The 25,714-nt window shown below is 48.1% G+C and overlaps 1 protein-coding gene across 25 annotated transcripts in view; it reads left to right on the top strand.

Moving 5' to 3' along the window:
• Positions 1-25,714, top strand: part of EPB41 (erythrocyte membrane protein band 4.1) — a 197,691-nt gene that overhangs the window by 529 nt on the left and 171,448 nt on the right. For 3 of the 25 annotated variants that reach the window (XM_032360854.1, XM_032360853.1, XM_032360862.1), the window contains exon 1: positions 18,370-18,643. The exons of 1 other annotated variant lie outside the window; for it this stretch is intronic. The gene's annotated coding sequence lies outside the window, so the exon portion shown is untranslated. Of the gene's footprint in view, positions 1-18,368; positions 18,644-25,714 lie in introns of those variants that run through there. 21 more of the 25 variants (XM_032360842.1, XM_032360840.1, XM_032360863.1 and 18 more) reach the window with 12 other exon arrangements.

Here is a 25,714-nt window from a genome sequence, read left to right as displayed (position 1 = left end):
GGCCCGTAGGCTCCTGCCCGGCCCGCCGCAGCGCTCGCCGGAGCGGGAGGGCGGGCGGCGCGCTGCGGGAGGGGGGCCCCCCGGGCCTGGAACCCCGCTCCCGGCCCTTACGTAACTGACTTTGAGTTTCGGAACTGAGGGACCCGTGAGCTGGGGTGCCAGCTGTGCCAGCTAGTATGGCCCTCCTGTCGCCGGCCCAGCCCCGCACGCTCCCTTCCAGGCTTGGTCTCGGGGGACTTTCCTCGGTCTCTGGTCTCCCCAGTCTATCGGTCTCAGATTCCTGCTTGCTCTCATTCCCCGATTCCCCGTGTCCCTCATATCTCCTCTCTCCGCGGTCCTGTTTCTCTCATCCTCAGTCTTACCTCGGGAGTTTTCTCGTCCTAACCTACACTTTCCGGAGGACCTCACCTCTTTTTGGTAGAACCCGAGTTCTCCCCTTTAGCAAATTGGAGGTGGGGACTTATCCAAACAGACCCCAGCCTAAGCTTGCCCTAGAAGGGGAGAAGGTAGGACTATTCCTGAGGGTTGGTCAGGAGGGGGTGTTATTTCAAGGCCCACAGCTTCCCTGGGGTGGGAGTGGCTCAATGTGACCCCTCAAGTTCATGGACTAGGGCTGAAGGCAACCCCTTCTCTGCTTCTGGAACCCTTTTCTCCAGAAGGAGGAGGCTTGGGGAATGCCTGGCCAGGCCTGGTGCTTAGGGCAGCTGGGAGTCCCTGTGAGAGTTGCCTGGTGTCAGGTCTGGGTCAGATCCTCAGCGACTGGAGGGGAGTGGGAGGGGCCAGAGCATTGGCACCCAGCCCCTGAGGTTTCAGCAGGCTCCCTACCTTCACCCCAGTTACAGGCCTGGGCAGGAGGCTGGGGATGGGGAGGGGATCAACAGGAGGAGGTCAGAGGACATTTGTGTGGGGGTAGAGGGAGGGTGGAGATAGAGGTGACAGACTGTCAGGTCTGAGGAGCATGTACTGGGGTCACCCTCTGCCTTCAAGGCCCCTCTGAGTGCCAGTGAGACAGACACCTCAGAGATAACTCCTGTGCCCTGCTGCTGTTGGGAGTGGGTGAACAAGCAGTTAACAGCAGCCACGAGGTGGGAAAGATTAATTCTGACTGGGACTGTGGAAGGAGAGACTTGGCAGAGAAAGGTGGAAGGTTTGGGAAGAAGGGGATCCAGAAGCTTTAGGGAACAGAGAGGGGGAAGGAAAACAAACTTTGGGTGCCCTGCAGGCTTTGTCTGCTGCAGAACTGGGTTTAAATCTTGGTCCTGGCACTTTGCTGTGTGACCTTGCATGAGTCACTTCCCCTCTCCGAGTCCCCAGCTCTTCCTCAGTCCATAATCCAGACCTCACAGGCATTAGCAGAATCAGATGAGGTAATAAGTGTGCAGTGACCAGAATGATAGCTGGCCTGGAAGCAGGCCAGTGGGAGTGTTTTAAGAAGAGAACGGGGTGAGAATGCCCTGAGGTTTCCTCTGTGTATTAGGAGCCAGGCAGAGCCTGCCAGGACCCAGCAATGTAAGGGGCAGCACCTGCATGGGGGTGGCGATAGTCAGTGAGGAGAAGCGGTGGCACACCCGTCTTTCTCCCAATCAGCCCATCCCTGAACAGCCTAGACCAGGCTGGCCTCCCTCGTATAGGCTGCGGGTGCCTGTAGAAGCTCCCAGGAAGCCCAGGCCGCTGCACCCGCTAGACCGGTGGGGGTGGGGCCCCTGGAAGGGCAGGGCCAGCACCCACTCTGCAGAGTGGACCCTGGCCAGGAGCCTGGCTGGCTGTGCTGGGCAGGACTATCCCAGCCTGGCTGGGAAGATGCTGACGCTGTACAGGCCTCCGGAGGCCCACAGCTCTGCTGGCTGCGGCTGTGCCCAGCTGATGGGACCCAGACTTCGGGGTGAGACAGAGGCCAGGGAAGCAGTGAGGAAGGGAGATGCAAGGAGCACCTGGGGTGGGGTTGAGGGGAGCCTGAGCAGAGCTATTCTGTGGAGCCGAAGAGGAACTGCATGGGTTTGTCGCTAAGCCCTTCCTGAGCACCATGTATAGGTCTGCTAGCCGCAGAGCTCAACAGGGGTACCCACAAAGGGCTCCCCGTAAAGGTCATGGAGGCCTGATATTGGTTGAAGGCTTGCAGAATGGATCTTTATGATAGTCCCCTAGTGGGGGTGGGGCACGCAGGGTTTTCCTCGGGCCTGGGATTCTGATGTTTATTTAGTAAAGGGGGCAGTGTTCTACTCCCTCATAGTCTGTGGGCCCATCACTTTTCTCCCTGGGCCTCAGTTTCTCTTTCTGTGAAATGAGAAGGTCAGATGAGCCTAGAGTCTCAAAGGGTCCTTCAGCACCCATTATTAGAGCCTCCAGGACCTGGTTTACCTGCCATGAAGGGAAGGGGGAAGAATGGGGCAAGGGCAAGGTGGAGTGTGATGGGCCCTCGTGTCCTGTTCTTGGCCCGTGTTCTCTAATCATAATTAGAGCCACATTTACTATGCACTGGGCTCTATGCTAAGCCTTTAATATGCAGCATTAACTGATATCCTTATAATCCCATGACGGACTAGGTATTATTCCTGTTTCTCAGGAATTTAGGGAAGTGAATCTACTTGACCAGAGTGACACAGCTGGGAAGTGGCTGGGCTGGGATTTGAACCAAGCTCTGTCTGACCCCAAAGCCCAGACTCAGCTGAAAGGGGAAGTAACCACCTGGTAGGTCCTACGGCTCCCATGATACCCCCCACTTTACCTCTGGAACCTGCTGGCCCTTACTGGGTGAGCTCGGAACTCTGGGATATTTATTCTGGGGAGCTGGGGGACAGACTATGCAGGCGCCCACAGGCTTGGTGTATGTGGGGGAGGAAGAGCAGGTCAGGGCCTTACTTGGGGTTTCCTCAGTCAGCCCCCCCGACTGCCCAAGGAAATGATCTGGGTACGGAAAGGGGACCTTGGATGTATGGCTCACCTTTGGACCTCAGTTTTTCCATCTATAAAATGGGGGTTTTAGTAGTTGAGTGCAGACATTCCTTGGCCAATGGATTTGTGGCTGAAGTTGGTAATGAGGTAAAAGGTTAGAGGGAGGGTCAGGGTAGCAGCGGCTGAGCCCATGGAAGAAGAATTTGGGTCAGAAACAGCTCAGATCCTGGGCTGACCATTAGATAAGTATTTCAGATGAAAGGTCTGGTGCTGGAGAGGTTCAGAGTCTTTTCTGGGGCTGTCCTGCTAGTAGTACAGGCACTGGGCTGGGGGCGGGGGAACCAAGGGAAGGCCTGGAGAACAAAATCCAGGTAGATGTCTGTTGGAATCCTGGCTGCTCCACTTAACTGGGCTTGGAGATCTGAAGGGACACCGCCAAGTACACACAGAGAGGAGTCCTCACTGTCCTCATCTGTAAAATGGGAGTAGTAAGAATTTTGCCTTCATCCACTTCCTCGGTCATTGTGAAGGTCAAAGGAGGTGAGATTGTTGTAGCATCAGGTGGGAATGCTGGTTATTTTTCAGTCCAAAGTTGCAATTCTGGGTGCATGTTTGTGGGGAGAGGGCACTTCTGATAGCCCCTTGGCTGAGAGGCTGTACCCTGGGGATGAGCTGGAGAACAGCCCGAAGAGTACCACCACCATTTACTGACAGGTTACACGGGCCGGGCACCAGGCCCAGAGCTTCACTTCTATTGTCTCTTTTAATCCCTACCTTGTCAGATAGGTGGTGGCCTGACCCACACCAGGTCCCTCCAGAACCCAGGCCTACAGCTCCTTGTAATGACCGTAGCTGCCAGTTATGACCAGTTTATTGGCACAGTTTACCCTGTGCCAAGCATTGTGCAAAATGTTTTCTACATATTATTTAATCCTCCTGACAACCCTGGAGGTGGGCACTAAAATATCCCCATTTTACAGATGACTAATTGAGGCACAGAGGAATTAGGAAGACGGGCCCCAGGTCACAAAGCTAGTGAGTGAGAGCCAGGGTTTGAATCCGGGTTCGTAAGCTTCCTCATTGAAACACTCATCACAGTTGTAACTCATGCAGGAGTCACACGCCTGCCCCCTCCCTGCTCTATGTGCTCCTTGTGGGCAGGGGACACCGTCTGAAGAAGACAGACGTGAACAGACAGAAGACCCAACACCTGGCACACAGTAGGCACTCAGTGAATATTTGTCTGCAGGGGTCCCTGGCCTCCCCAGGGCTGGGTCTGGGAGGAGCTCTGGGTATGCTATCACGTGATCAGATGGCCCGCTGAGGGGGTGTCTGCCCTAGCCAAGCCCGGAGGCAGGGGCTGGGCAGGATGTTTCCCCCCTGCCCGGGATGAAGAGGGGCCCTAAACAGTGTCCTTGTTGGTTGTGCTCATGTCTCATTGCTGTCCTTTGCTTCCATGTGTCCCTGTGGTGATGGCTCCCCCACTTCTCCCCGACGGGCTGGATGACCCCACTGGCTGCTGCTGGGTGAGTACTGGTTTGCCTGAATGACTGCCTCACGGCCTTGACCTTGATTTGAATGCCTGTCCTGCATCACTGAGGTCACTGGGAGGTGTCCAGGGAGCCTAGCAGTGGGTGGGGGTGGGGGGTGGGTAGAACTGAGGGAGGGTATTCCGTGACGTTTGAATCCTACCATAACCAGCTGACTTCTCCCCACATCCTTAGCACACTGGGTGGTGACTTTTGAGACAGGGGACCAATGCAAAGGTCTCTGGGGCCAGACTGGTCAGGAATCCGTATTCTGCGCCTTGTAGCTGGGGGGGCTCTCCGCAGGTCAGTTTCGCCTCTATAACATGGGAATCTCAGCATGTGCCTGACACAGGATGTTTGTTCTTTTCTTCACGTAAGCCCCAGGAGGCCCGGGATTTTGTGTGTCTGTTCTCCGCTGTATCTCCAGCACCTAGGATACAGGGGCCTGTAGTAGCAACTCAGTGAACATTTCTGAATGAGCGAATGTATTTATTTATTCCCTGTCCCTATGCCCCATCACCGTGCTTTGTGTTGGGTTAAATGGATCAGTGACACAAAGCCACCACCATCAGAGGGGCTCAGAGAACAGGCGTTCTCTCTTTGCTCACTAGACTGGGAGTTCCTTAGCAGGAGGGCTCTGTTAAGTGAGCTCTGGGTCCTCTGAACGGAGGGTGGGGCCGAGTACCACACCCATCCAACCAGACTCAGGGCCTCTGCTTAGAAATGGGGAGGGAGCTTTGGGGCCTCTAGGTTTCCCCAGGAGAGAGGGGCAGCTGGGGAGGTCTGGGGCTGAAGGTGGGAGGGTTGAGGAGGGACTCTGCCTCCCAGGACTGCCACTTTCCTCACTGTGTGACCTCGGACAAGCCATTGACTTCTTTGTTTTGGAGACCTTGTCTGCAACATGCCTATCATAACATCTCTCCCACAGGCTGTGGGAAGGAGCCAGTGCGAAGTGCCCAGTGCAGGGCCCCGCTTGGTAATTGTTGGTTTCCTCCCAGTCCTGAGCTCATTCTGGGAGGGGGCCAAGTTAAGTGTCCCTCTTTTTGGCTCCTTTCTCCTATTTTAACTTCCCACACAGTTGGGACTAGAATCCGGGAGTCAGGAGTCCCAGACTCTCCAGCATCCTGGCCAGGGCCCTGGGCTAAGGACTGCCACAGCTCAGTGGAGGTGGAAGTCCCAGTCTTTTGCTGGCAGACTTGATTCAGTAATCTACCTTCTCTGGGCCTCGGTTGCCTCACCTCCAACATACGGTCACTGAAGGACACTTCCCTGGAAGATTGATTTAATGAGCAAATGGGTGGATCAGACATTATTATCACTATTGCTTTTGGGTCTGGCTGAGAAGGCTTCAAGGGAGGGACCTGGAGATTCTTGGCCCCGGGATCCTGGGAGTCCCTATTCACTGTATGTGTTATTGTCATCGGATGTTTCTTGTGTGCTGGCTGGGTTGTTATATGCTCTTTTATTAGTTTTTTTTCCAAGTTTTCAAATGTGTGATTTTTTTTTTTAAGATTTTATTTATTTATTTGACAGAGAGTGAGAGAGATCACAAGTAGGCAGAGAGAGGGAGGCAGAGAGGTGGAGGGAAGCAGGCTCCCTGCTGAGCAGAGAGCCCAATGCGATGCGGGGCTCGATCCCAGGATCCTGAGATCAGGACCAGAGCTGAAGGCAGAGGTTTAACCCACTGAGCCACGCAAGTGCCCTTATATACTCTTTTAGCTGCATTATCTCATCTAGTCCTCCTGGCAGCCCAGGCATTATGGTCCTTGCTTTCCAGGCATGGGAACTGGTACTGAGTAAATCAGGTGAGTTACCCAGAGTCACACAGTTATTTAGGGGTAGACCTGGATCTCAGACCCAAGTCTGCTCACCCCAGGGCCCTAATTCTTAGTGTAAAACTCTCTTACCTCCCCCAAGGAGGGCAGAGATGGTGCCTGAGTCTGCTCTATCTCCAAGGCGAGGGCTACAGGACTGTTTCCTGTGCACACACACACACACACACACACACACACACCCCTTGTTTAACACCCCCCCCCCCCACTGGTGCTCAAAGAGTCTCGAAGAGAGGGAACAACAGGAAGCAGGAGAAGGCCCCAATGCATATTGGTTGAGAGTCAGACCTGGCTTTGAATTCCTAATCTATTGCTTACTAGTTCTGTGACCCTGGGCAAAACATTTAACCTTGGAGTCTTAGCTTCCTTATCTATAAAATGGGCATAATAAAAGAACCTGTGTACCTCTTGGAGCTCTTATGAGGATTAAATAATTCAATGAGGTACGGGATGGGTACCCAATGATAGTAATTATTGTTATTATCATAGTTCTGAGTGTTCTTTTAGGATTACAAAGATAGCCCTCTTGGGACAATGGAGACCGGGTCTGGGAGGGGCCTGCTGGGGACAGGTAGGTAGCCAGCTGGTCTGACAGGTTCTGAAAGACACCATTAGGGTGAAGGGAAAGAGGAGGCCTCTTGGAATAAGGTACCTCCCTTTCCTAGCCATCTGCTTTCCCTCATACCCACCCCCGGCCCCTGCCAGGCCCTGTGCTGGGCATGGGGCACCGAAATGAATCTGTGGGGTCTCTGCCTCCCCATCCTGCCCCAGTTCAGAGTCTAGCTGGGTGGGGAGGACACAGAACTACCACCTCCACCTTTGATCAAGGCACTGAGGTGTGAACTGGGACTATCTCCTTAGGCAAAGCCCAGGAGAAAGGGCATTCCTAGTGAAAGGAACTGTTTTGCCAAGCTACAGAGTCACAACCGGCGTTCTAGACAGACAGGCTCAGGAGAGCTAGGGGGACTCACCCCAGAGCCCGTGGGGAGCCATCAGGGGCTTCCCCTGGCTTCTCCAAAATAGGGGAACGATGTGGTCAGGCTTATATTTTGGGAGGATGGTTTGGTGTGGAGGATGAATGGGAGGGGAGAGGCAGGGGCAACTCTGCAGGTGAGGGACACTGAGAGGCAGCCTGGACGGAGCCATGAGATGGGGAGCACTGGGAGGATATTAGGACCTGAGCCAGCAGGATGTGATCCTGGACTGCAGAGGGCAGGCAGGAGATGCAAGCGGTGAGAGTGAGGTCTTAGGGTCTGTGGGGTTCAGGGGCTCACTGGGGTCTCTGGCTGAGGCACATGTCCAGGAGAAGCCGGAGCTGGAGCTGGATTGGGGGAGTAAAGCCACTTGTCAGTCTTTGTCACCTTCTGCCTCAGTTTCCCCAGGCAGCAGTAACGTCTGAGCTGGATACTGGGGCAAGACCTCAGGCCACCAGGGCCCATGCCCCAACTCCTGCCTTGAGTGTCACTTGTGGTGATCCTGGCTGGTGCGGCAGGGATGAGAGAGCTCTTTGGGGCCAGGGGCCAGGCAGGGGCTTGTGGGGCAGAGAAGGCCTGGCTTCTAGCTCCACCAGTGTCACCGAATGCGTGACTTTGGGAAGTCACTCCCTCTCTCCTGCCCTCCTTTTTCTGCGCCTCAAGAGAGAGGACAAGAAAACCTGTTTTGCTTGCCTCACAGATTCAGTGATAAAATGCAATGTCTAAAGACAACAAATATTTATTGAGCACTGACTTTGTGCTGGGTTCTGAGGGGGTTCCCGCCACTCAGGAAGCATGAAGCACTTCTGCGTGAGCCCAGCTGAGTGGGTGGTTAACTTTCTGGGCATCGGACATTTGAGCTGGGATTTGAAGGATAAATAAAGGCTCTCTAGGTGGGCAATGGAGGGAACAACTTCATAAGCATGTCGAACAGTATGTGTGAAGGCTTAAATGCCCATAATGTGCTCAGGGCACGTCCATATGTACTATGGTTTGATACAGCTGGTGAGGCCGTGAAGGGAGAGGAGGCTGGGCAGGGCAGCAGGGCCTAGATCTTTCAGGGCTTTGGGGAGGGTCATGTTGGAGGTGATCACCCTCATATCTCCCTGCTCTCCTAGGACTGCTAGGGCCCTATCCACCCTACTCCCCATCTCTAGTCAGTCCCAGTGTCTGCCTCTCTGGGGAGTCAACAACCTGGGCTCCCTGCCAGGTCTACCACTTGTGAGCTGTGTGCCTGGCTCTCGTCACCTGCCCTCTCAGCACCACTTTTCACCTCAGTAAAATGGGGACAGCAGGCTCTCCACTCAGGCAGGGGTGGTGGTTTCAATGGGATAATCCCCCCAGTGGCCTTGTCCAGTGTCTCCATGTAATGGACAACCATAAAAAGGGGCTCCAGTTCAGTTCTTAGTATTCGGATTCCACAGTCTCTTTGGTCCCACCCGCTTGCTTCCCCCGCCTCTCCTGACAGCCGGCTGGTCAACAAAGGGAGGAAAGGATTAAGAAACAAGCCCAAATCTCCAGAGGGGTGCTGGCCTACTGCCCAGCTCGCCCCCATCTGCCCCTTGCCCCCATTGGCCTCGGGCCCAAGGACTCTCAGTCTTAAAGCCTGGGCTCCCCCCAACTCCCCCACCCTAGGGGCCCCTTCCTGGTTGGAGGCCAAAGCCAGCAGCAGCCTTGAAACAGGGACAAATATTTTGAAAATCTGTGGCTTTATTTTTTTCCCCTGGAAGCAGATAGCTGGGCCTTCTTTTTTTTTTTTCTTCTGGGTGACGGGAGAAGAGTAAGTGTGATGTCCCGTATCTTTGGGAGGCCCCATAGTCTGGGCAGAAATGGATCTCTGAGCCTCCTGGAGTTTACAGTAGGGACTGCTGACCAAGTCCCTTGTGGTACAGATGCAGGAGCCTCAAATCAGAGTGGTGGCTCATGGTGTAAGGTCACACAGCAGGGACCCAGGTCTCCAGACCCTTTTGGCACTACCCTATGAATGGTCATGATGCAGGGACCTGGGCTGTCCCTTCACTTTTCCAAGCCTCAGTTTCCTCTGCTGTAAAATGGGGCTGATATTGGGACGCCTGGGTGGCTCAGTTGGTTGGACGACTGCCTTTGGCTCAGGTCATGATCCCAGAGTCCCGGGATTGAGTCCCACATCGGGCTCCCAGCTCCATGGGGAGTCTGCTTCTCCCTCTGACCTTCTCCCTGCTCATGCTCTCTCTCACTCTCAAATAAATAAATAAAATCTTTTAAAAAAGAATGGGGCTGATATTGCTGAGGACTGGCAATGATGTAGTTAGAACACTTAGTCCGGTGCTGAGCACTATGGGGCTTAGTGGTTGGTCCGTATCGTTAATGCTATTATAAATGCAGCCTCTAAGAACCTTCTTCTTCCTGCGTCTTTCCAGTCTATGGACTTGATACAGTTTCTTGTTGAACAAACGACACCCAGTGAACCGGTTTCATCTTTTACCCTCCTCCCCTGCTCCCCTCTCTGGTTGGCTGTGACACCCTATCCTCACCCTTGGCCTGGTTTTGGCCCCTGCCCCCAGCCCATCCTACGCTCCTGGCACCTAGCTTGCATCGTCTCTCTTCCAGGAACCACAGGAGGAGGACAGAGTTTCTCTTCCGCCTACCTCTGGTTCATGCCACTTGCAAGCGCTTTGGGAAGGCAGAGTCGAAAGGGACTTGCATTACCCAGGCCTAGGCAGAGGGGGCGGAGGTGGAGGCTGAGCTCCCTGGAACTCTCCTCCAGGAGCTGGGGTGACACACGAAGACTTCTGCAGAGGTGCTGAAATAGGCAGGCCTAGAAGAGAAAACCTGGTCCACGGCCCCCCCGGGGTGGAGTAGCAGGGATGCCAGACTGGGGGCTGCAGGGCCACAGCCCTCCCCCAGCTCTTCGTCTGCCCTAGCTGAGCCTCTGTTTTCTGGTTTATAAAAGGCGATGGACTGATGTCAGAGGTTTCTACTAATATTACAGGATTAAAAGAAGGGATTTGGGAGCCGACAGACCTCAGTTTAAATCCCAGCTTCCCCATTTACCAACTGTGGGATCTCTAGGGAATTCTACCTCTGTGAGTGTTAGTTTTCTCACTAGTAAAATGGGAAAAATATTAGCACCTTCTCTTACGATTACCTGAGGGAGGCTAAGTTAGGTAATTTGGGTAAAATCCTCAGTCCACAGCTGGTACATTAGAGTTATTGTAGTGGTTATTATACTATGATTAGTAGAGACTAGAAGGCTGGCCTGCAAACAGTTCATTGAGAGGGCAGGGCTTGAGGAATTCATTCGTTCATTCCTTTATTCACTCAACAGATACTTAGGATTTGCATGGGGAGGACCCAGAGAAGAGAAGCAGGGAGGCCCCAGCAGGCTGCCCATTCCAGCTGTGTGATGTGGATCAGTTACTTCTCTTTTTTGGGGCTCACCCCCTCACCTGGGAAATGGTGAGATGGTGAGCATAATGTTTACCTCCCGAGTTGTCCTAAGGCTTAAGAGAGTTCAAGTACACAGCAGGTGACCAGTCTGCATATGATTCCTTTCCTCTCCAGCTCTGTTAATGACTGGGTCTCTGATCTCAGGCAAGTCCTTGAATACACCAGCCATACCTCCACCCCAGGGCTCTTGCTGTTCACTTGTTGTTCACTCAGCTTGGAACTCTCTACCCCCAAATACTTTCATGACTTGCTCTCTCATGTCCTTAATTTTTTTTGTTTAAATGTCCACCTTTTCAGTAAGGCCCTTCCTATCTAACTTAAAATGGTAACACCCTTTCCTGCCACAATATGACCATTCCACATCTTCCCTTGAGGCCAATTTTTTTTTTTCTCTCTCTCTGTAGCACTTATCATTCTTTGACATACTGTATTTTAGCGAACATTTGTTTGTCATTTATCCCCCACCATTGGAATGGTAAGCTCGGTGGTGACAGTGATTTTTGTCTGTCTTGTTCAGTGTTACATCCCCTGTACCTAGAAGAGTGTTTGGCTCATAATAGGTGCTAAATAAATATTTGTGGAGTGACTTAATGAAAAAAATGAAGCTTCTTCTCTCTGGGTCTGGCATTATACGATGCAGATAAATAATTCTCAATAAGTAATTGTATGAGTAGCCATCATCCTCTCCATTGGCCAGATAATACTTTGGCTGGGTCAACCCTAAAGCCCTTTTGCTTCTGATATTTTCTGCCAGGGCATCAGTTTCAGTTGGAGTGCCCAAATCTTTTGTTCCTGAGCCTGAGCTATGCAGAATTTCTAGTTGGGGCTGTTTGGCTGTTGGGCCCACAATGGTTATTATGTCATTACTGGTAATTAGCAAGTAGGCCCAGAGGATTGAACTTTTTGTTTTTCAGCAGAAATCACAGCAGAGAGCTGTGCCAGCCGGGGAAGCCCAGGCCTCCTGTGCAGCTTCCTCTGTAACACCCCCTTCCCAGCTAGGGGTACATGGCTTAGGCAGACCAAGGCAGAGGTCTCCAAAGCTCCAGGCACCTGGGTAACCAGCTCAACCACTGTCTTCCCCAGGTAGTATCCTGCCAAGTTTCTCCTCCACACCCTCAGCACTCTCTGCCTGGCCTGGTAAGGGAGGGGTTCCCCAGTCTCCCTGGGGGAGCTAGGTATAAGGTTTCCAAATATCCAGTTGACAAGGACATTTTCTGATGCGCAGGATTCAGTAGTATGGGTGGGGGAAGTAACCCATGGTTTAATACTCAAAGGCCTGGGTTTCAGCTGCTCAGTTGTTGGGTTGCCATGGACAACTCACTACCTCTTGCTAGTCCTTGGCTCTCTCCTCTTTCAGAGATAGAGACACCTACTTGGCCATCTTGGAAAGAGAGGCAGGTTAGTGTAGAGGGCAAAGGAGAGGGTTCTGGAGTCAGACAAGCTCGGCTTCTCAACTATACCCCTCCCTAGCTACATGACCCTGGGTGAACTGCCTCATCTCTCTGACTTCAGGCCCAAAGCTGTAAAATGGGGTTAAAATAGTACCCACTCCACGGGGTTGTTGTGAAAATTAAATAAGAGAAGGTGAGGTACCTTCTCTAATAAGAGAAGTGAGGTACCTAGGCATCTAGCGAGTACACTGTACATCTTTGCTGGTATGAGTACAATGACCACTGTGGAAATGCAGGCAATCTGTAAACCGTAAGAAGAGTGCTAGCAGTAAAGCCTGGCAGATGTGGATTTGCATCTGAACTTGGACACTTATTAGCTGGGTGACCCTGGGTAAGTGTTTTGCTTCCTCATGTGTAAAATGGGAATTATAGTCAAGGGACTATTGCGAAGGTTCCCTGACGTGCTGTATATAAAAAGTCCCTGGTACGCAGTGTTTGGCACATGTTTTCCACATAGTATAGACAAGGAAGAGAGGAGAAGGGACTTGGCATAGACTCACACAGCATCTCAGTGGTGGAACTTTGATTTGAGCCCAGGTCTGCCTGCCTCAAAAGCCCACATTCCTTTTACCTCTTCTTGCCATCACCCATTTATTGGGATGATGGTAATGGTTAATTACCATTACCATTACCAATGGCTTATTGTTGAGGACTCATCTCGTTCATTTGAGACCCGCAGTGCCTCTGCTACGGAGGAAGAGCTCACTCCTCCCGCCTGCTTCCCTGTGGCTCCTCCTCCGCCTCTCCTTAGTGAGGGTGGGGCCAGGCTAACTTTACCAGTTTTAGAAAGGGCTCAGCTAGCTGGTGGCACTGAGACTCTCCCCGTGTTTCTTGGGAAACCCTCTAGACCTAGAGGATACCTGGGGAGAGAGAATTAATGGGTTAAGCTTGAGTGAGCTGGAGGCTTTGCTGGATCAGAGTCATTAGGCTCACTCCAGCTGGCGAGAGAAGGGGGTTGGGGAGGGTCAGGGCAGGCCAGATCCTTGTGTCCCCTCTTTGAATGTCCTAGGGCTATAGTCAGAAGCAGCCACAACAGCCTTTCCCTGGGGTCTTGGGACAGAGGTTGGGGTTGCTCATTCAGATCATTTCTAAACTGCTTTTCTGAGAGTGATGTAAAAGCCGCAGAGGACAGTGGTATCGCACAGACCTGGTTTAAGCTGTGTGATGTTGGGCAAATCACCTCACATTTCTGGGCTCTGATTTTTCAACTGCAGTTGAAGGTAATATTACTTTGTAGGATCTTTATGAGGCTTAACACAATAAATGCATATAAAGTACTTAGTGTGTACCCTGCATTTAGTAAATACCTAATAAATGCCTTTGTCATTATTCTTATTAACAAGTTATCTCTAATAACTTGGCCCTTAAGTTATCTCTAATAACTGGCTCTTCCAGCCTAGACATTTCTAGGTTTTTCTGGCTATAGAATTTAGGTTGGCCTGCAGCTTTGAAAGGGAGATGTAGGCAGGCTTAGAGGGAAGGCGGGGAACAGACGCCTCCAGTAGTGTGGTTCAGAAGACTTGCGTTCAAGTTTGGGCTCTGCCACTCTCTGCTATGTGACCTTGCACAAGTCCCTTCCAGTTTCTGCACCCATTTCCCAATCTTTTTAAAAGTCTGCAGCTTGGGCTTGACGATCTCCAAGGGCCTATCCAGTTTTAACATTTTGTGAATCTAGAGGCCTAGAGGAGTGTCTTAGCTACCGTCTATGCAGTCCTCTTACAGTTTGAACTTCCTTCCCTTCTGCTCCTCGTTTCTTGGAGTGTCTTCACAGCAGAAAGGACATCACTTGCCAACTCCGAAGTATGTATTTCAGTCACATTTTTTGGTCTTAGTGTGCTTTAGGACCCAGCTCAATGCAATTGTTGCAAGCAAAGTGTATTGTGTCACAGAGGGCAAAGCATGCTCTGTGTTTTCAAATACAAAGACAAGGTATTGTATAAAATCACTGCATATGCTGATTTCTTTGGCCTTTATCTCAGAAATGACCAGAACAGGCCGCCTTGTGTGCAATAATTGAAAAAAACCAACAACGCTGCAATCAGTGCATTCTAAAAAAAGGGATCATAGGTATGCTTAGATAAAAGGATGTTTGTTGAGTAAACAAGATAAAGATGGAACAGTAAACCTATATATTGGACATCTAGGTTAACTAAATTATGGTATATCCACTTGAGGGCACTACTAAAAATGGTGATGCAAATGTCACAATATATTATTAGGTGGAAGAACTCAGTTCCAAAACAGTATGATTTAAGTTTGAAAAAAGCATTAGGTTGAACTATACAGTGTCTGTTGCTTGACCATTTTTAACTTATACATTCAGCAATTTTGTATGACTAAATTTAATATACATAAAAAAAGTGTACGTGTAAGAGAAGGTATTAGAGGGGAAGTCCGCCTCCAAAATATTGGTGGTAGTTATTTCTGATTGATGATTTTAGGATGATTTAAATCTTTTTCTTCTTATTTAACTGTATTTTCTTTCTTTTTTATTGTTAAGTAATCGCTACACCCAGCCTGGGGCTCAAACTCACAACCCTGAGACCAAGAGTCGCACGCTCCATTGACTGAGCCAGCAAGGCGGCCCTTATTTAACTATATTTTCTGTGAACAATTCAAGTACTACTACTAAAAATAATTGCCTAGATTGACATACCATTGTATGAACAGTAATTTTCCTTATCATAGCCTGTTTATCATTTGTGTTTAAAAGGTCTAAAATGGCTGCAGCCTCATGACCGTGGGCAGGTTGGAAAGACAATTCTAATCTTCATGTACTTCTGTTACAAAGATTGATTTTTATTCAATAGTGACTGTTCAGAACACTTTGCTGGCGGGCCCAGCTTTTCAAAAGCCTCTTCATCTCTTCCACTCTGCACAACAGACAAATGTTTTCCATGAGCCCCATCACTGGGGTGTAAGGCCAGCTGTGTCCCTAATCCGCCCACGTCCCAGATTTGGGAATGGTTCAGGCTCCAACTGTTTTCCCCTCTCTACCCCCGCTGTCTCCCAACCTCATCTCTTCCAGGTCATCGAAGGCCCCAGCTACCATCCCTGGCCTTCCCCCCTGGTCACCACCTAATTTCACCCTCTTCTGTGCAGCTGGTGTTTGAGCTCAGTTTGTAATAGGAAAGGATTAAGACCCTTTCAAGCTGTCTTTTTTTCTTTCTTTCTTTCTTTCTTTCTTTTTTCTTCTTTTTTTTTTTTCCTTAGTGCCCTTGACTGCTCCAGGGGCTGATAGGCAGCTAGCAGGGCCTGTATTCCCTAGGAAGGAACAGGAGGGGTCTTGGAGGAGGCAGTGGAGGGCTCAGCTGGCAGGCGGGATAGAGATGGCCCCTGGAGACCCCAACCTGGGGCTTGGAGTATGGCACAACTGCCACCCAGATGTGAGCATGAAGCAGGCAGGCAGGGAGCGGAGTTTCTGCCTAGAAAATTAGCCTCAGGGATGGTGCTTGGGACCCTTACCCTTGGGATCCAGGGGCTGCCTCTGCAGCGGGAACTGGAACTGGATGTCTGTATGCAGAGGCCTCTTCTGAGAGGGCAGCTGGGCACATGACTACGGGTAGTTTGGGAAGCTTCTCTGCCTTCAGACTGGGCATTACTTATCCCCCCACTCCCTACTATGTGGTGGGTCCAGCTACACTCTGGGAAGAGCACTTTGCCTCACAGGTGACAGTGTGTAACTTAATAAGAAAACCAGTCATATATGCACAGTACTTTAGAGTTTACAAAGCCCTTTCATCTCCAGGCTAAGAATTGAAAGCGAAGACTGGAATTCAGGTCTTTTTGATTGTAAAAGCCTGGGCCAACAGTTTTGGTGTGGTGTTGCAGAGTACTCTGATTAGGAGTGGTTTATACATGCCTTAGTTTAGCTATTTTTTTCTTAGCCTGAGACCACTACATTTTTTTAGAGTGATGATTGCTAAGTACTATGTACTCCATTCATGCAAATGAGGCTTTTAATTTTTTAAAGTTTTAAAAAAAGATTTTATTTATTTATTTGACAGAGAGAGAGTGATAATAAGTAGGCAGAGAGAGAGAGAGGAAGCAGGCCCAATACCAGGACACTGAGATCATGACCTGAACCGAAGGCAGAGGCCCAACCCACTGAGCCACCCAGATGCCCCGCAAGCAAGGCTTTTTAAATATGATGTGTCTTTGGCTGCACTTCATGGGATAGAGACTATCGGTTTTTATGAATCTAAATTTGCTGGATAACAAAGTGGTCAGGGTGGTGACTGATCTTCAGGATTTATCCTTCATGGTACCAGATTTCCAGGTCTGATATGGAGGAAGCCTGTGAGGCACAGACACAGTAGGATGGAGCTCCCTGAATCAAATGTATGGCTTAATCGGAAAACCTGAGGCAGGGAACCAGAATATTCAAGAGTAGGTGCTTCATGTCAAGTATACAGAATGACCCTGACCTGACCTTACTAAGCTTCAGCTTCCTTATATGTAAAATGGGGATAATTTGTTCACTTGCCCAACAAACATTTATTGACTATGCACTGTTCTGGAAGATGGAAGGCAGCTATGCTCACCACTATACCACCAACGCTGCACTGTTCTGGAAGATAAGAGGGACAAAATCCCTGTCCTCTAGGAGTTTGTCATTTAGTGGATCTAAACTGCAACAATGTATTGAGAAGAGCAATAAATAAATATACAGAAAGTCAGGTAGAATTGAGGGCTATGAAGCAAATTAAAGCAGGGCAAGGTAAAAATAAAATCTCAAAATAAAAGGGGGTTGGTGCTTGGCTGGCTAAGTTGGTAGAGCATGTGACTCTTGGTCTTGAGGTTGTGAGTTCGAACCCCATGTTGGGTGTAGAGATTACTTAACAATAAAATCTTAAAAAAAAAAAGGGGCAGGGCAAGGGTATGTGGGTGGAGGCTGTTTTAGACAGGGTAGTCAGGTAGTCCTCAAGTGGTTTGCTTAGGATGTTTCAAACAGATAATTCATGCAATGTGCTCAGCTCAGTGCTGACAACAATTGAGAGCTTAACAAACATATTATTAGGTCAGCCTGCTCCACACCTCTCAGTCCATATTTTAGTCTCTGAATAGCAGTAATAATGAACACTTATGTAGCTCTCGCTATGAACTAGGCACTGTTCTAAAACCTTTTACATATCTTAACTGATTTAATTCTTAAAATAACTCTTAGGAGGTAGAACTATCATTATCCCCTTTTATGGGGTTAGAAACAGACACAGAGAAGTCCAAACAGTGAGGGAGGACTGGAGGCTGGGAACTGAAGCCCAGCTGTCTGTTTCTAGAGACTGAGCTGTGGATTGGAGGGGGCTGTGATCAGATAGATACCAGGAGACAGTGAAGCTGGCATAGGCAGGTTCTGATGTCAGATGGCCTGGCTTCTTATCCTGGCAGGTCTAAACCTCTCTGCCTCAGTGTCTTCATCTCTAGAATGGGAATATCAGAACCTTTCTTACCTTATAGGGACCGTGCTTAAAACATGAGCCTTCATTCTGCTGTGTGGGGTCCCAGCCTTTTCAGAGTCCAGCCTGGCAGGGAGTGCGAAGGGTCAAGGGGCCTCTGGAACTTCTGAAAGGAAATAAAGGCACATCAGGCAACTGTCAGAGCGACCCTAAATTCAGCTGGGGTGCAGATCTCGGAAGCTAGGCCTTTATGATTTTGAGGGTGCCAAGGTGGAACTGAGAGGTTCTTAAATGCAAAAGACAGGTGAAATCTTGCGTGGCCACAACATTCAGCTTTCGGGCCTTGCACAATTGCCTGGAGAGGTAAGGCCTCCACGAATGTCAGGGTGTGAATGGCACCTAGGGACCTTCAAGTTAGTAAATGGGGAAACTGAGGCCCAGAGAAGCTGAGTGGCTTACCCAAGGTCATGAAGTGCATTAGTGGGCAGTCAGCTGGCAGAAGCCTCGGCTTTCCTTGAGGCTTTCAAATCTCAGCCTCCTACCTGGACGTCCTCTGGGTGGAAAGGGCCTCACCTCGGTCCCGGGCACTAGCTGCCTCATTCCCCACGTGGGTACTGCAGGGGCCCGGAACCCCGGGACTCCCGAGCAAGTTCGACTTGCGCTTGCGCATATGCGTCCAGCCCCTTGCCTTTTCCCCTCTTTTTCCTTCTCCTCCTCGGCCCTTACCCGCCTAGAAGAGGGGGAAACTAGAGAAGCCCAGAACTTGTCCTCAGCCAATGGGCTGGCGGGCCGCGAGCCCGGCCCCCTCCCTCCCTCAGGCGCCGTCCAATAGAAATTTACTACAATGTTGTGGCGAACGGAGGGGGAGGGGCGCGCGCGGGCTGGCTGGCTGCGGGCCGGGCGGCCTCGCCTCACAGAGCGAAGGCGGGAGGGCGCGCGCCGGGGCCGCCTGCTCGCTCGCTCACTCGCTCCCTCCCTCCCTCCCTCCGCCGGTGGGTTAGTCAGTCAGTCAGTCCACCAGCAGCCAGCGGGCCCGCAAGCCGCAGAGGGCCCGAATCTCGGCGCCGGCGCCTTCTCCTGCCATTGTTCGTCGGGCGGCTGCAGCGGCGGGCTCAGGAGCCCGGGCCCCGGGGGCCACCGGTGAGATGAGGCGGCTGCGACGCGCGAGCGGGGTTGGGGGTGGTGGTGGCGCGGAGCTGTCCCCGAGGGGACGGTCCTGGCGGCCGCGGCGGCGCCGCAGCCTCTTTGTCTGCAGCCCCCCGCAGGCCCCGGGCCGGGGGCGCGGGCTCCCGGGCCTCTGCGCGCCGGAGGCTGAGGGGCTGCAGCCGGGACGCAGCCGGCCTGAGCAGAAGGAGGCGGGGGCTGGCGGCGGGGGAGCGTTGCAAAGTTGGGCTTGGGGTCTGTTTTTGACGAGGTCCGCCCATCACTGTCCACGGGCAGGAACCTTGGAAGGAAACCGAATGGAGGATGATTGCGGGTTCCAGGCGGTGAAGGTGTTGGGGGGCAGCCGCAGAGCAGTTTCTTCCTGACGAGGTGGCTGGGCTGTCTGCAGAAGTCTGGCACCATCTGAGGGCTGGAGGGAGCCCTGGAAGGACAGGGAGGCCTTCCCACCCCAAACTGCCGCCCCGCTGAAAGAATCCCCCGACCCCGAGGGCTCTGCCGCGCTTCCCTCTAGTCTTCGCGGTTCCCAGGGACCAAAGGGTTAAATCTATTCTCTCAGCATCGTGACCTCCTTTTTCAGTTCCTGCATCTGTCGGCTTGGAAATATTTCCTCCTGCTTGCTGGGCTGCTTCTACCTGTGGGGAGGCTGGATGTGGGCTCGAGCTCCAAGAGGCACCACCCGGCGATTGTTCCGGGCGGGGGGCTTGCCACACCTGGTCCATCCGCCCCAGGAACGCGCGTCCTCCGGAGGGAAAGTGATCTCACGTGCAACAGACAAATTGCTGACGGATTGGTTTCTGGCCACATGATAGTCACTGTCATCCTGTTGTGCCTCTGTGCCCTACCATGAATGCCTCGTCTGTGGGGACTTGGCGTTTTTTGGCACGTACTGCTGATTAGGAGATAGGTGTTTTGTTTTGTTTTAAGAGGTGCCGAACCCTGTTTTTAGTAGTCTGGGTGATTTCACAGGTGCTATTTTGTTCTTTCTGTTTTTAGGGGAAAATTACAAGAAATGGTTATGTCTTGTGTCTTGGATTTATGCTCTCTTGAGGATGCACTGTATATGCTGTTGCTCACTGCTGTTTTCCGTATTCTCAGTCCTGACAAAGATTTTAGTTCGTTTATGCTTTTATTTATTTATTTTTAAAAAAGATTTTATTGATTTATTTCAGAGAGAGAGCGCCAGCACAACCAGGGGGAGAGCAGGCAGGGGGAGAAACAGGCTCCCCATTGAGCAGGGAGCCCTATGTGGGGGTGGATGGTCCCAGGACCCTCAGGATCATGACCTGAGCTGAAGACAGAGGCTTAAGGGTCTGAGCCACCCAGGCATCCCTGGTTTATGTTTTTAATCAAGCAGTTGATATACATATCCCCCCTTACTTTTCATGGAGACTTGATATACTCTTTATTTCCCTAAGTTGGAAACATCAGAAGTTCTTTGCCAGCTGTATAATTTTTGGTTTTGTGAATAGTTTTTTGGGGTGTTATTAATGAAATCCATGTAGAGTAGGTCACAGGATATCTGGCACACAGCACTCAATAAATGACATAAAAAAATGGTTATAACCGAACATCAGATTGCCTTGGAATCAAGGTGCTAATTCAGAGTGCTTTCTCCATGAAGGTTATAATTAAGGTAAACACGGGAGTTATTCATACCTCTGGGGGAAACTGAAGTAGGGTTATCTTTGCCACTATTAAAAGTGAACTCACTGGCAAACCCAAGCTCAGTCTGCTAACCTTCTGATTTCTCTTTCTTTTAGTAATAAAACTACACTTTTTTTCTTATACAGTTGGATTCAGGCTTGGAAAGAAATGTTTTTAATTTTTAGGCCTTGCCTAAATTCTCCCAACATTTATACTAGTGTTTTATTACAAATATACCAAAATTTTTAAAAAAGATTTTTATTTATTTGTCAGAGAGAGAGAGAGAGAGCACAAGCAGGCAGAGTGACAGGCAGAGGCAGAGGGAGAAGCGGACTCCGGCTGAGCAAGGGACTGGATGTGGGACTTGATCCCAGGACCCTGGGATCATGACCTGAGCTGAAGGCAGGGGCTTAACCAACTGAGCCACCCAGGCGTCCCAATATACCAAATATCTTATAGATAAGCCCCCTTTCTACCTTTCTACCTTTATTTTCTACCTTTCTACCTTTATTTTCCTTATTACTTGTATTTTTCAACCAAGAAGAAGTGTTCAGTAATAATTCCTGCTTTCCCATTTGTGTCTCTTTGGCCATGCAGTTCCATATATGTTCTTCCTGACTATTTTCAGGTCTTTTACCTTAAAAATGTGACATATATTAATAATTTGAAGTATGGGGAAAAGTTCCATATGTGGAAGGAACTTGATGGACTTTTTTGTTTTGTTCTGAATTTTCTTTAGAGACTCATTGGTATGGCCAGCTAGTTCAGTTTTCTTTCTTTCTTTTTTTTTTTAAAAAAGATTTTATTTATTTATTTGACACAGAGAGAGAGATCACAATTAGGCAGAGAGAGAGGCAGAGAGAGAGAGAGAGGGAAGCAGGTTCCCCGCTGGGCAGAGAGCCCAGATGTGGGGCTCGATCCCAGGACACTGAGATCATGACCTGAGCTAAAGGCAAAGACTTAACCCACTGAGCCACTCAGGCGCCCCTAGTTCAGTTTTCTTTAGCTGGTGTTTGTTAAAGGACTTAGGTCCTCAGTGTCCCATTGATATGTGCAGCCTTTAGTAGTAGATGATGGCTGATGGTGGATTAAGAAAACTACTTAGGGCTTCCATTCTACTCAGAGCTAAGAGCTCTACCGGTCAATGAGTTTAATGCTTGGAAATTCTGGCTGTCAGCAGATCGACTAAGCTAACAGAAATAAACAAAGCTAGGGGCATCTGGGTAGCTCAGTTGGTTAAGTATGTGGCTTCAGTTTGGGTAGTAATCTCAGGGTCCTGGGATTGAGCCCCTCATTGCACTCCCTACTCAGCGGGCAGCTCCCCCTGCTTGTGTGCTTGTGCTGTCTCTCTCTCTCTCTAAAAAAAGAAAAGAAAAAAAAAGAAAAAGAAAAAAAGAAAGAAATAGACTAAGCCAATAGACCCATCTTTTAGGTCAGTCTCTGCTTTCTTTATGCATCTCTTCTCTTTCTTGGTGGTTGGTCTAAGGTCAACATTTCCTTAAAGTCTGTTAAACACTCAAATCATATTTGTTGTTTTCAAGGAGTAGATATGTTGAACAAACCTGTTTTAAACTAGACTTATCCTCAATATAAAATATAAAATAACATGATATAATTTATATACTAGCAAAGTAATACACACATTTTCCTCTTTGCTTATTTAAAAATGCTTTCATCTTATCCCCTTTCTTTTTTCCTTACAAAACACTGCTAAGGTGGGACACCTACGTGGCTCAGTCAGTTAAATGTCCTGTGATCGAGCCCCTCATTGGGCTCGTTGCTCAGCAGGGACCTGCTTCTCCCTCTGCCTCTGGTTTTCCCTGCTTGCGTGCTCCCTTGTGCATGTGCTCTCTCGCTTTCTCTCTCCCTGTGACCAAAACAACAAAAACAAAACAACACTTTAAAGCTAATATCTAAATTAATACATAATTTTATTTTTTATTATTTTAATTTTTGGGGAAGATTTTATTTATTTTAGAGAGAGAGAGACAGTAGGGGCAGATGGAGAGAGAGAATCTTTAGCCCACTCTGCACTGATCTCACAACCTTGATGTCATGACCTGAGCAGAAATTAGGAACCGGATACTTAACCAACTGAGCCACCAAGGTCACCCCAAAATTAACAAATGATTTTAAATGATACCTGTCTCCTCTGGAAAAAAATGGTTGTGGCATTTGTTGAGGTATGACCTATATATTTTTTCCTGTTATTCTTTTTTGTCAGGTTTGTGCCCTACATTTAAAGTTCACCAGTGTGATGTTTTTCTTGGTGCAGCTTGAGTTTAGCATTTTTTGAAATTACAGAGCTAGACTTCCATCTCATTCTTCAGTTTTTATGGTCTTAATTTTAAACAAATTCATATTATGGGAGATGGTGTGCTCTCCCCTCAAACACCAAAGACAGTGTTATTTGGTTTCCTTCCTGCTTTTGCTAAAGAAAGCTTCAGAGTTAAGTCTGTCAGAGTGTTGGCTAAAAGTCACAGGATTCTTGAATTCTCTGCAGGTATTTTGATATGCACATCTAGAGATTGTGATTTAAAAATATATGGCCTAGGGCGCCTGGGTGGCTCAGTGGGTTAAGCCGCTGCCTCCGGCTCAGGTCATGATCTCAGGGTCCTGGGATCGAGTTCCCCATCGGGCTCTCTGCTCAGCAGGGAGCCTGCTTCCCTCTCTCTCTCTCTGCCTGCCTCTCTATCTACTTGTGATTTATCTCTGTCAAATAAATAAATAAAATCTTAAAAAAAAAAATATGGCCTATAATTTGTGATGTGAGTGATAGGGCTTACATATATTGTTTTCTGAATGTCCAATCCAATTTAATACTGGTGATCTGATTTTATAACTTTAGTATCTCAGTGGCTATGAGGGGTTGCTGAATTTGGTTCTGAAATCAAGAGGAGCACATGTTTAGACCACAGTCTGTTTCCCTGTTATCTAAGGAGCTGGCCAGCTCAAGTGCTGCCAGTGTATTTTTCCAAGAGTCTTATCAAATTCATGATTGGTCACATGGCATGTTCAGATGCAGATTCATCCCTACCTCTAAAGAACTTGTTTTTTCCTCTATCGCTTGAGAGTGGAAGCGCCTTATTTTATTTGTGAGCTAAGCAGTAATAATTGTAAGAACTTTATTCTTATGAACAACTTTCCTTTTTTCTCTAATACCCCCCATGATGAAACTTAAAAACTTTTAAAAGAAGCCTCTGAATTTATCAGTTATGGGCCTTATTTATATAGAGAATCTAGAATTTTTGGAAGTTAATCGATTCATTTCATTTATAATAGCTTTTAGGTGAGAAGAGCGAGATTCTAAATGTATGTGTTAATTTTTGCTTTTTATTTAAGTTTGTTGTTATGCCATTGGTGGCTTACTGTGTTGTTTTTATGAGTAAATTCATGGGATGATCAGTAAAATGCAGTGTAACAAATACTCTGGTGTAAACACTGAGTTAAATTAGTATTTTGATTTACTCTGCTGTTATTTAATGAATACATAGTGAGAAAGATTAACGGAGCTATAGCAATGGACAGTATTCAGAAACTGAAGGCTTTAGAAAGGAGAACTTTGATATTTTATTTTGAGTGCTGATCTTATTTAGAATTAACTGCTTCACTGACACTGCTTCACGTGTTGGTTTTAGGAAAGTTTAGTGAGAACATCTGATTATGATGAAAGTCTATTTATACTTATTTTTGTTAATTATTTTTAATTTAAATGGGATTGTATCTACCTTGAAGTATTTGAAAATAAATTGACTAGCTGTTTGGACTTTAAAGAAAAGCAAAATACCAGTATTGGGTGTGGTCAATACAATACAATACAAGGAATGACTTGAGACTTTAAAATATCCTTCCCCCAATCCTTATTAGTTTCCTCCAAAGTCACCCTAAATAAATATGCTACCCTTAAAAGTCTCTTGTATTGAAATTCCAGAGCCATCCTGGCATCATGTCTATTTTGTTATTGCACTTATTAAGACCAGTTCTCCTATTGCAGTTATCTCTTAATTATCTCCAGGATAAAGCCATATGGATTAAACTGTGATTAGTTATTGCTGTCTCTCTTTCATGGCTGAGGGTTCTTTGTGTCACTGACACCGAATTAATCTAGGCCTTCTATCATTCAACTCTCAAGAAAATCTCTCTAGAAATTAAAATTGTTTCTTAGCTATGTGTAGTGGAGCCTTGAGTAGGATTAAAGTAATCTTGGCAGATTACTTTAGGAAGTAGGAAGAGGCAAAATTGTCTGATGGAATAGAATAGGTTGGGACTGTGACTAAATATTTATATTGGTAAATAAGATTGGAAGAAGCAGTAGATACTCCATTAATATTATCTAATTCTTTTTCTATATATTCAATGTATATGTATTCTGTTATCTAATAATAGGAACAGGAACACCTCAATTTTTTTTGGAAATAGGTGGAAATAATAAGATAAAATAAGATACAATATTTACTCCCGAATTTAATTTTGATTTATAAATGCAGCTTACCTGCTTCTTGTGCCTTCCATCCTCTACAAAAAGTATCTTAATCCAAACCAACTTTTGGTAGACACTATATATGTCTGAATTGGAGCACTGGATACACCATAGACTGAGGTTTAAATATTTTCAACATTAATATTCATTTAGAAAACTTCTATATTCTCTTTTGATAATATCTGATTAAGTCATAAAAAAGTTATAGGAGTTTTGAAGAATCCCCAGTGATTTAACATAATTAAAGCATGGGGTTATTTTGTATTGGTTAAATTTAAGCCCGTGACCCACAAGTGAAGTAGAAAAGTAAGCTCTTGGTAATTTATATTCATATAGTACTATATATTCATATAGTACTATGTCAAGGTTGAGCTGTGATTGCTATTCAGCTATTACTTAATGCTTATATAAATTAAATAATCCTATTAAAATCATTTCAATATAATGAGATCTTAACAGTATATCTTTGAATACATCATCGTATAAAGAATTGCCATTTTAATTTATATGTCAAGGTTTTTTTGGCTTCTTTTTTTGTGTTTTTTAAGATTTTACTTATTTATTTGACAGAGAGAGAGAACACAATAGGGGAGCAGCAGGCAGAGGGAGAGGGAGAAGCTGGCTCCTCGCCAAACAGGGAGCCTGATGCCGGGCTCAGTCCCAGGACCCTGGGATCATGACCTGAGCTGAAGGCAGATGCATAATGACTGAGCCACGGACGCAACCCTATATGTCAAGTATTTTCATTTACCAATTCAAAATTGTACGTATATTCAAGGGAGAAGTGTTTCACTTCGATGATACATTTGGGAAGGTTATTGAAATAAATGTTTCTGTCTAGTTTTGACCATATAGACACAGGCAGAACTGTGAAGAGCTCCAAGGATTTAAGCCCTCAAATTTTATTTATTTTTAATTTTTGT

Source organism: Mustela erminea, chromosome 10, assembly GCF_009829155.1.
Source record: "Mustela erminea isolate mMusErm1 chromosome 10, mMusErm1.Pri, whole genome shotgun sequence".
In the NCBI taxonomy this organism is placed as follows: domain Eukaryota; kingdom Metazoa; phylum Chordata; class Mammalia; order Carnivora; family Mustelidae; genus Mustela; species Mustela erminea.
Note: the sequence above shows the minus strand (reverse complement) of the source record. Positions and strands in the feature narration are given on the sequence as shown.